The sequence below is a fragment of the Zingiber officinale genome, chromosome 10A, assembly GCF_018446385.1.
Source record: "Zingiber officinale cultivar Zhangliang chromosome 10A, Zo_v1.1, whole genome shotgun sequence".
Lineage (NCBI taxonomy): Eukaryota > Viridiplantae > Streptophyta > Magnoliopsida > Zingiberales > Zingiberaceae > Zingiber > Zingiber officinale.
The window spans coordinates 34,706,028-34,715,275 of NC_056004.1; the positions used below are offsets into that span (position 1 = coordinate 34,706,028).

The following is a 9,248-nucleotide window of genomic DNA, read 5'->3' on the forward strand; positions in this document are numbered from 1 at the left end:
GGATGATATTATACTAGCACTAATGCATCGGATCCCATCTGTACTCCGAAGTTCAACATGCTTGGGCGAGAATAGTACTAGGATGGGTGACCCCCTGGGAAGTCCTCATATTGCACCCGCTTATTATAAGTACCCCGAGTTGGTTTTAATATGGTAAACCAAGTTAAGTTAGGTCTTATTGTATTTGATGCCTTGTGTCTAAGTGTGCAGAGACTTAAGAACACAGGAAGTTGAGCGAAAAATGCAGCAGACAAAAAGGATGACATGAGAAGCGAATTGACGAGCACAGTGCATCTGAAGGATGAGAAGCTAGAGCAGAAGACTGCTCAAGGAGAGAAGGCCTGAGTTGGGTTCGGGTGAGTTCGACTCTATATGACCAGAGAATCACTAAAGAGACCGAAGCAGAAGCCAGACAAGTTAACGAGAAATTGACTTGTCCAGGCGCTTGGACCAAGTCCAGGTGCCTGGACTCGTCCGAGCGTCCGGACTGCCCTAGGTCAGCGTATGGCACCTCTTCGAGCCATTGCACCATGGATAGGTCTTGGTGTTAGGATGTATACTAAAAGCCTAGTTTTTGATATAAACATTTATCTAGAAATAAGAATCACATTGGTCAAATGTCTACATTTATGATTGATCCGGCGGTAAGAATGGGGGATCCACTTCCTGAAGGATCTCAGCTTGAGGACAGATGGAGGGCTGACTAAGCGGTTAATGGCCGCGCCGAGCAGCTGAGTAGGTCCGAGCGGAACCAAAGATAACCCAGTCATGGGCTGGGGTTTCCGACGCCAAGCCGGGAGAACCGAATGGCCGAGCGGGGCATCTGCCCGGCTGGGACCGAAGGTCCGAGCGGGTGGTCCGTTCGGCCAGGATAAGGGCGAGGGTACGAAGGTTAGCCAAGCGGCCTATTCGTTCGGCTCAGGATAGGGGATGTCAGCAAAGGCATGTCTGATGAGTACGCCATACACCAGAGTGCACGATGGAGGATCTCGCCGTCACATCATGGAGAGGTTGATATAGTAGCGGTATGGCCTTATAGACGTCTTTCTGACAGACCCATACCTGGGCATGGTCCTTCTGACAGACCCATACCTGGGCATGGTCGAAAGCAGGTGATTGCTTTGATTCGCGCGCCCAGGCTCCTTCAATAGGTCTATATAAGGTCTCCATTTCTTCATCGGAGGTATGCGAGTCTTCATCCTGAGGCCACCTTTTTGTTATTCCTTGCCTGACTTGAGCGTCGGAGGGCCGTCGCCGGGACACCCCTCCCGGCTCGGTTTTGCTGCAGGAACGCCGGAGCACTCGAGGATCTAGCAGGGAGCGCCACGTGCCCAGTGTCCGTTGACTCCTGGTTCGAACAGGATCAAATTGGCGCCGTCTGTGGGAATCGCACCTGTATCCGAACGGAAACGATGGACGAGGCTGGACGACAACACACGGTGGCGCTTTCAACAGAAGAACTCGACGCTCTGGTCGAGATGAGGGCCGCCAAACTTGTGGAGCAGAAACAGAAAGCAGTGGCCGAGCGGTCGGAGCAACAAGCAACATCTGCGTCGGGTGGCCGGGCGGAAGCACCTCCAGCCACCGTCGCATTCCATCGGGCCTTATTTCGCACCCCTGAAGCCGTACCGACTCGAAGAGATAGAGGATCTTCTTCCGACGAAATGCCTAGGTGAGACGACAGAAAGGGGAAAGCTCCCCGAGCGGACTCATCTCCCGAGCGGATCAATCGCCAATTTTCGGAGGCTATTCTACGAGACCCTCTGCCCAAGCACTATGTGCCTCCGACGATCGGCGAGTATAATGGAACAACAGACCCAGATGATCATCTGGGTAAGTTCGATAACACAGCTACGCTCCATCAATATACAGATGGAGTAAAGTGCCGAGTCTTTCTTACCACTCTCTCGGGATCGGCTCAACGGTAGTTTGGAGGTCACGGACGGATCCATCACAAGCTTCAAGGACTTCCAACGGCCTTCCTCCACCACTCGCCAGCCAGTGCGTTATCGAAGACAAGTGTCACTTGTTCGCCATCAAGCAGAGCCGAGAGAATCGTCAACTTAAATCCAGCGGTTCAACAAGGTGGCAATGGATATTCCAACGGCCACATCGGAGACCATGATGAATGCCTTCACCCAAGGCCTAGTGGATGGGGACTTCTTCCGGTCGCTCATCCGAAAGCCGCCCCGAGATTATGATCACATGCTACACCGAGCCAATGAATACATCAACGTGGAAGAAGCGCACGCCGGAAAAGGAAACTCCAACCGAGAGGGCTCCTCCTGCCGAGGAGGCAGCAGACCGCCATCACCGCCTAGAGGACCAAGGGTCAAGCAACCCGCTCCCTCGTGTGAGGTCCCAAGTTCAAGAAGTAGCCGCCGCTCGGATCAAGCAAATGGACCCTATGTTCCGCTCCTTCCACCGGACGGATACGCACAACACGAGGGATTGTCAAGTCTTCCCTTCGTGGCTAATCCCGTGCCAGGAAGGCTGAACGACGGTCTCCTCCCATCAACAAGACAAAGGACCCATGAAGCCGACCGGACTCGCACCGAGAGGCGACATCAACAGACGCCCGATCGGCACCGATCTCCAAGACAGGAGAATCGCCGAGCGTCCAGAGAGCGGTCCCGACCGTCCGCTCGGGAAGAGGAAAATAGGAGCAACACTTCCCGAGGCGAGATCAACATTATTGCTGGGGGGCCGACCGGAGGAGACTCCAACCGAGCCAGAAAGGCGGGCGTCCGGCAGCTCCAGATCCACGCGGTCGGTTGCAGCCAGGAGCGGGCAAGTGGACCGGAAATCACTTTCGGACCTGGGGACTTAGAAGGAGTTGAAGTGCCCCACGACGATGCTCTGCTCATTAAAGCGGTAATAGCAAATTACACTATTCACCGCATATTCGTTGACACAGGGAGCTCGGTCAACATCATATTCAAGAAGGCGTTCGATCAGCTGCAAATTGATCGAGCCGAGCTGCTACCCATGACAACCCCGCTCTATGGGTTTACGGGCAACGAAGTTCAACCGGTCGGACAGATCTGGCTGGCTACTTCGCTAGGAGAGGAGCCGCTCAGGAGGACTAGGACCATAAATTTCGTGGTGGTCGACTCTCCCTCATCCTACAACGTCATTTTGGGACGACCGACGCTCAGCGAATTCCGAGCGGTCGTCTCAACCTTCCATCAGAAGATCAAGTTCCCCGTGGAGGATAAAGTGGGAGAAGCACGAGGAGACCAGCTAGCAGCTCGGCGATGTTACATCGAAATGGTCAGAGCAGAAGCTAATTCTGCTCGGAAAACGCCTCGGATCGAGGTAAACGCCATCACCGAAAAGCCACCCACTTTAATTTATGAGGAAAAAGAAGAAGTGCAGATTCATCCAATCCGATCGGAGGCCACCACCTTTATTGCGTCCGATCTGGAGGAGAAGCAGAAAGAGGGTCTGATCCAATGCCTCCGACGTAATCATGATGTATTCGTCTGGTCGACACATGAGTTGCCCGGAATTTCGCCGAGCATAGCGCAGCACGAGTTACATGTCCGACCGGACGCTCGGCCGGTAAAGCAGAGAAAAAGAGATTTCAGTGTCGAGCAGAACTCCATCATCCGGGCGGAAGTCGAGAAGCTTTTGGAGGCCGGCCATATACGCGAGGTGCAGTTCCCGAGCTGGTTGGCTAACGTAGTATTAGTCTCCAAGCCGGGCGGCAAGTGGAGAGTCTGCATCGACTTTCGGGACTTAAACAAAGCATGCCCCAAAGATTTTTATCCCCTGCCCCGGATAGATCAGCTGGTGGACTCTACGGCCGGCTGCGAATTAATTTGCATGCTCGACGCCTACCAAGGATATCATCAAGTGCCGCTCGCCCGGGAAGATCAAGAAAAAGTAAGCTTCGTAACGGCTGACGGCACATACTGCTATAATGTGATGCCATTCGGATTGAAGAACGCCGGGGCCACCTATCAGCGCTTGATGAACAAAGTGTTCAGGGAGCAGATCGGGCGGAATCTGGAAGTCTATGTGGACGACATTCTTATCAAATCCATCCGAGCGGCCGATCTCTTCAAGGACATGGAAGAAACCTTCCGAACGCTACGCAAATACGGAGTCAAACTAAATCCCCAGAAGTGCCTGTTCGGAGCAAAAGGAGGGCGCTTCTTGGGGTATATAGTGACCGAGCGAGGAATCGAAGCAAATCCCAGCAAGGTGAAAGCTCTACAAGACATGACGCCTCCAAGAAATACAAGGGAAGTACAGCGGTTGACCGGTCGGATAACCGCATTGTCCAGATTCATCTCCAAAACTGCCGACCGGAGCCTCCCTTTCTTCAAAATTTTGCGCAAGGCCACTCAATTTCACTGGGACGAGGAGTGCGACCGGGCGTTCGAAGAATTGAAGACGTATCTTAATTCCCTGCCTATACTAGCCAAGCCGGTCGGGGGTGAGTCACTTTATGTTTATCTGTCTTCAACCGAGCATGCTGTAGGCTCGGCACTTGTAAGGTCCAGCAGCGAGGAGCAGCCGGTGTATTTTCTGAGCCATATTTTAAAAGATGCTGAATCTCGTTACACCGGGCTCGAGAAGTTGACCTTTGCTTTGGTTTTAGCCGCTCGGCGCCTTCGACCATATTTCTTGGCTCACACCATCATTGTCCGGACGAACAGTCCACTAGGAAGAGTACTGTTGAATCCAGAAGCGTCCGGACGGCTCATCAAGTGGACGGCAGAACTCAGTGAATGACATCCAATATCAGCCCCGCTCGGCGATCAAAGCGCAATACTTGGCTGATTTTGTGACCGAAGTGCAAAGGCCAGAGCCAGAAGCTACGTGGAGAATATATGTGGATGGGTCTTCCACTCGGCTCGGAAGTGGGATCGGAATATTACTACTCTCACCTCAAGAAGAAAAGATGCACCTATCCGTCCGGCTAGATTACAAAGCTACCAACAATGAAGCAGAGTATGAGGCCCTTATAGCCGGATTACAGGCTGCACGGCATGTGGGAGCCGGTCGGGTGACACTTTATTCGGACTCACAGTTGGCCGCTCAGCAACTTTCCGGCACCTTTGAAATCAACAGCGTTCGGCTTAAACTCTACGCTGAGGCCTTTGAAAAACTCAAAGCTACTTTCTGAGAGGTGCTTATTCAGAAGATTCCCCGAACGGAGAACCAGGCGGCCGATGAGTTAGCCAAACTCGCAAGCTCAATAACGCCAGTCGCCATTCTGCAACCAATTGAAAAAATACTGCTGGTGGCGCACGTCGACCGGATGCAAGGCCTCACGTTTCCAAGCGACTGGAGGACACCTATCATAGAATTCCTCCGTTCGAGCACCACACCATCCGATGAATATGCAGCCCGGCTCCTCAGAAGAAGAGCCGGTCGGTTTACACTCATCAGAGATCAGCTTTACAAGAAAGCTTTCTCGCGCCCTTTGCTGAAATGTGTGAGCTCGGAGGACTCAGCTTACATCCTCCAGGAAGTGCATCAAGGATCATGCGGGGGGCATCCGGGCGGCCGCTCGTTGGCCAAGAAGATCCTCTTGACTGGATACTTTTGGCCAACTTTACAAACAGATGCCGCTCGGACAGTATCTACCTGCCTTTCATGCCAGAAGTATCGCAACTTCTCCCACCGACCAGCCGAAGAAATGAAGGCGTCAAGCGTTTCATGCCCGTTCGACCAATGGGGAATGGATATTGTCGGTCCATTTCCGATGGCGAGGAAATCTTACTAGTGGCGGTCGACTATTTCTCCAATTGGGTGGAGGCCGAGCCGGCAAAGATCACTGAACAAATGGTTAAAAATTCATCCGCAACACATCATTTGGTTCGGCATTCCTCGCCGACTAGTGTCCGACAACCAGCGGCAGTTCATAGGGAAGATGTTAGAGGATTGGTGCAAAAGCTACGGCATTGAGCAACATTTCACGTCGTGGCCTATCCTCGTGAGCAACGGTGTGAAGTGGCCAACCGAAATTCTCGACTCGCGCTACCGGCTCGACCATTTGGGAGGAAGTTGGCGGATGAAGTGCCGAGCGCCTTGTGGGCCATCCGAACGACGCCAAAAGAAGGGACAGAGTCACACCGTTCCATTTGGTATATGGCGGCGATGCCGCTCATTCCGGTCGAAGTCGGCGTTGAGTCCGCCCGATCCAGAGCTACGATGATGACAACGCCGAACGGAGGAACATGGAGCTGGATTTGGTAGAAGAGGAGAGGGCAAAGGCGTCCGTCCGGCTGATGGCACCGGATGAAGCAAAACTACAACCGCGCGTCATTCCCGGATCATTCCAGGTTGGCGATCTTGTCTCGAAGAAAGTCAAGCCGGCCGGCGACGTCAGCAAGCTCGAGGCAGGTCCCTTCAAAATCATCGAGAAGCTTCGCTCGGGTGCGTATTATTTGGAGGATGAGGAAGGTCGGCAGCTAGATAGGCCGTGGAGCGCGAACCACCTCCAGCCTTACCGGGCAGGGTGAAAGGTGTGCCTATGTAATTCATCCTGTGTACTTTTTTCGACTGAATACTTGAAATGCAGAAACGAAAAATCAAGAGAACAAATAAGGCATCGCCAACAAAGGAACGAAGGCCCCGAGCCGCTCGGCCGGAGGTAAATGGGTCGAGCCAAGCGCTCGAAGATTGAAGGCCCCGTACCATTCGGACGGAGGTATATTATCCTAGCCAAAATGCTCGACGAAGCGGACCCTGAGCCATTCGGCCAAGAGTACGTTATCCAAGCTGGGTGAAAGGAACCAAAAGTGATAAAAAGGAGGGCAAAAAGCTTCGCCGAACGGAATCGTCAAAATTATCCTGAAAGCCCGTCTAGCCCAGACGTTAAACCGTAGAGCCGCGCCGATCGGCTATAAATATCCACGCCGTCGAGCTCCGACGTTAAAGATCGAGAGACGAGCCGGCGTCTATAAACGTCCGAGCGGAAGGTCGACGAGCCCCGTCGTTAAAAATCGAGAGCCGCGCCGATCGGCTATAAATATCCGCGCCGTCGAGCTCCGACGTTAAAGATCGAGAGACGAGCCGGCGTCTATAAACGTCCGAGCGGAAGGTCGACGAGCCCCGTCGTTAAAAATCGAGAGCCGCGCCGATCGGCTATAAATATCCGCGCCGCCGACTCCGACGTTAAAGATCGAGACGAGCCGGCGTCTATAACGTCCGAGCGGAAGGTCGACGAGCCCGTCGTTAAAATCGAGAGCCGCGCCGATCGGCTATAAATATCCGCGCCGACGAGCTCCGGCGTTAAAGATCGAGAGACGAGCCGACGTCTATACGCCCGAGCGGAAGGTCGACGAGCCCGCCGTTAAAATCGAGCCGCGCCGATCGGCTATAAATATCCCGCCGCCGAGCCCGACGCTAAAGATCGAGACGAGTGGCGCCTATAAACGTCCGGCGGAAGGTCGACGAGCCCGGTCGTTAAAAATCGAGAGCCGCGCCGATCGGCTATAAATATCCGCGCCGTCGAGCTCCGACGTTAAAGATCGAGAGACGAGCCGGCGTCTATAAACGTCCGAGCGGAAGGTCGACGAGCCCCGTCGTTAAAAATCGAGAGCCGCGCCGATCGGCTATAAATATCCGCGCCGTCGAGCTCCGACGTTAAAGATCGAGAGACGAGCCGGCGTCTATAAACGTCCGAGCGGAAGGCCGACGAGCCCCGTCGTTAAAGATCGAGAGCCGCGCTGATCGACTATAAATATTCGCGCCGTCGAGCTCCGACGTTAAAGATCGAGAGACGAACCCGCGACTGTGAACTTGGACGGAACTAAGGACGCCAAATAACGAGCGTTCGCAAGTACTAAATTAATTAACCAATCGCTAAACGATTTTGAGGAAAACGAGCCAATCGATTAACCTGATCGGTTGTCTAGTGAGAAACACGTGGAGCCTAATTGATTCTACGAATGAGCATCAAACAGAATAAAAAGGGGCAATGAAGGGCAAACAAAAATACAAGTAAAGGAACACAATTATGCCGAACGGCACGTACAAAAGTTTTACATTCGCAAAGTGGATGAAATACAGAAAGTACTTAGAAGAGCTCGCCTCACTCCGGGTCCTCAAAATTAAAAAAGGCGTCTGGGATATCATCTATCATGGCCGCCAGGTCGGAAGCAGGAATGTGCATCCCCGCGGGAAGGTGGCCACCCTTCTTCAAGTACGCCATGGTGACCTTGACCGCCTCGGCGAAAGTTGAGGAAACGTTGCCGCCGAATTTTGCGCCGAACCGTTCCGAGCGGAGGTATTCTTGGCGCGCTGCTGCTAGGCGACTCGACTCTCCCTCCTTATATTGTTCGGCGCCCGAGAGGCAATCGAATCTTGAAGAACTTTCTCGTCCACCGCTTGGTGCGCTTGCAGAGCGCCCATCCTGCTCGGCAGCCGACCATTGGGACTCCAACTTTTAGATTGCCGATCTAGGCTCTGACTTCAACTTTCATCTTATCCAGATCAGCAATCGCCCGCCTCTTCCGGCTACTGGCACGCTTCACGTCCCCGTCGCGCTTCTTCACCAAGTCTTCGAGTCGAGCCACCTCTGTAGCCAGGTCGGCGGCCTTCTTCTGTTCGGCCTCGAGGGCTTGTTTCTCCCGCTCGGCTGATGGACCTCCCGACACTTGGAGTTTTTCCAGGAGATCCTCTAGCTCGGCTAGCCGATGGCTAGTGGTGATTTGCTCAGCCCAACGCTATAAAGGAAATAATAAAATCAAGAGCCAAACGGTAGCATGGCACGGGAAGAAAAATGAACGTACCTGAGTGGCCTGCTGCATGTTGTTATCGCCGAGCTGCTTGGGCGTCATGAGGGCCACCTGAATCTGGGCGTCCTCGAAGAGCTTGGCGAGCGGACCCGTCAGAGTTATTTCATGAACGGGGCTTGATGGCCGGTCGGCAGACAGTAAATATTCCTCCGATGGGAATCGGAGGGTAGTCTTGATGGTCGGGTGGCCGGCCGGCACTTCCTCAGCCTCAGTCGCCTGGCCCGAGGACTCCCCAATGGTTGAAGTTTCGCCCAACCGTCGTAGGCGACGACGAGTCCGTGGAGGGGAGCCAGAGGGCTGTGCGGTGGGCGAGATCACTGAGGTCCCGATCTGCGACGGCGTGCGATCAGGCGAAGCGACCTCGATCGGCGCATGTGGTTCGCCCTCTTGGGTCGGCGGAAGGCTGGGATCTCTTCGACGTTTCCGCCGAGCTTCCAGTGGTGAATCCCCGGCCTGGGGGACTCCCAGCTCGGCTGGGGCAGAGGAAAC

General features: G+C 53.9%; 1 pseudogene; it reads left to right on the plus strand.

Annotated features, from left to right (window-relative positions):
* LOC122028285 lies at positions 1-119 on the plus strand (annotated as a pseudogene).
* The last annotated feature ends 9,129 nt before the right edge of the window (positions 120-9,248 follow it).